At 47.9% G+C, this 1,702-nt stretch overlaps 1 non-coding gene across 1 annotated transcript; it reads left to right on the top strand.

The window, feature by feature from the left end:
- Positions 1–1,173: 1,173 nt before the first annotated feature.
- trnan-guu (transfer RNA asparagine (anticodon GUU)) lies at positions 1,174–1,247 on the top strand. Its single transcript has one exon. It is a non-coding gene; the product is annotated as a tRNA-Asn (tRNA).
- The last annotated feature ends 455 nt before the right edge of the window (positions 1,248–1,702 follow it).

Below are 1,702 nucleotides of genomic sequence, written 5' to 3'. Positions count from 1 at the left end.
GCAGATTATTATATCAATGGTGTCAGATTTGGTAAAAGGGAGGTGCAACGAGACCTGAGTGCCCTTGTACACCATTCACTGAAAGTAAGCGTGCAGGCATAGCAGGCAGTGAAGAAACCGAATGGCATTTTGGCCTTTATAACTAGAGGATTTGAGTAGAAGAGCAAAGAGGTTCTTCTGCGGTTGAAAAGGGCTCTGGCGACACCACATCTGGAATATTACGTACATTTCTAGTCTCTTAATTTGAGGAAGAACATCATTGTTCTTGGCGCAGTGCAGCGTAGGTTCACGAGGTTAATCCGGAATGGCGGGATTGTCCTATGAGGAAAGAATGGAAAGACTGGGTTTGTATTCACTGGAGTTTAGAAGGATGAGGGGGGATCTTATAGAGACATATGAAATTATAAAAGGACTGGACAAGCCGGATGGAGGAAAAATGTTCCCAATGTTGGGTCAGTCCAGAACCAGGCTCCACCGTCTAAGAATAAATGGAAGATCTTTTAAAACTATGGTGAGAAGGACTCTTTTCACTCAGAGTTGTGAATTTGTGGACCTCCTGCACCTATTTTCTACGTTTCTATGACATAGAACGAAAGATGAATCGTTGCTGCACTACCGCGATCATATGCAGTATTCCTCCTCTCTCCGCCGAGACTACTACAACACCCTCTCCCGCTGCTCTCCTCTCTGATTATCTGTTGTTTTCCCACCTTACATTCTCGTTGAATCCTTCCATATCTCAAGCACCCCTCGCCCCTCACTCTCAGTCTGAAGAAGGGGCTCGACCCAAAACGTCACCCATTCATTCTCTCCAAAACTGCTGCCTGTCCCACTGAGTTACTCCAGCATTGTGCGTATCCTTTGTCGGGTTGGGGCCGGATCTGTACACAGGAAGCTGAGTGATTCGAGAATTTTCTGGATGATGATGACCGCGACTTTCTGACCACGTGAGTGGTTAGGGAGTTTGGTATAAGGATAGTTTACCCATCGTACCAGAATATATAACTAATGAATGTATGTGTAAACGTTCACAATGTCTGATGAGTTTTGCACTATTCTTACTTTTAGGCCCAAATCTTTGGTGCTGTTTATGAAAAGCCGTGTCCCAACCGTGTCCTTGGTCTCCACTTCCCAACCCGGGAACAGTCGGTTTATTCCTGTTTCGGTCAAGTTGTCTCTGTGGCGCAATCGGTCAGCGCGTTCGGCTGTTAACCGAAAGGTTGGTGGTTCGAGCCCACCCAGGGACGCTAGCGATCCGATACTTTTCGCAGTTATTGACAACTGAGCAAATCTGCCCTCCCCGGAGATGGGCGCTCCCTGCTGTCGCCTCACTCTGCTCATTGGTAGTCTGCCTGCGGCGTCTCGTCCTCATTCACTTTCCTTCAGACGTCCCCCTTTTCAGTAAACAGCATCCCATGAACTAGCCGATTGGATTCTCCTCTGAACTGTCGCTGAACAGATTATGAACGGACAGTGAGACGTTTGGATACAAAGGGCATCGAGAGGTATGGGGAGGGAGGAGAACAGTGGACTGTGTTGGGATGATCACCTGAGATCATGCTGAATGGCGGTGGAAACTCGAGTGGCCGATTGGCCTGCTCCAGCTATTTTCAATGTCGATGTTTTTCTCATGGAGTCCGGGAAGTCGCGTGCTGAAGAGCGCACGTTTTGCATGTTCAATTCCCGTCATCTCCACCTGACT

Source organism: Rhinoraja longicauda, chromosome 35, assembly GCF_053455715.1.
Source record: "Rhinoraja longicauda isolate Sanriku21f chromosome 35, sRhiLon1.1, whole genome shotgun sequence".
Classification (NCBI taxonomy): Eukaryota; Metazoa; Chordata; class Chondrichthyes; order Rajiformes; family Arhynchobatidae; genus Rhinoraja; species Rhinoraja longicauda.
This window is presented reverse-complemented; position numbering and strand designations above follow the sequence as displayed.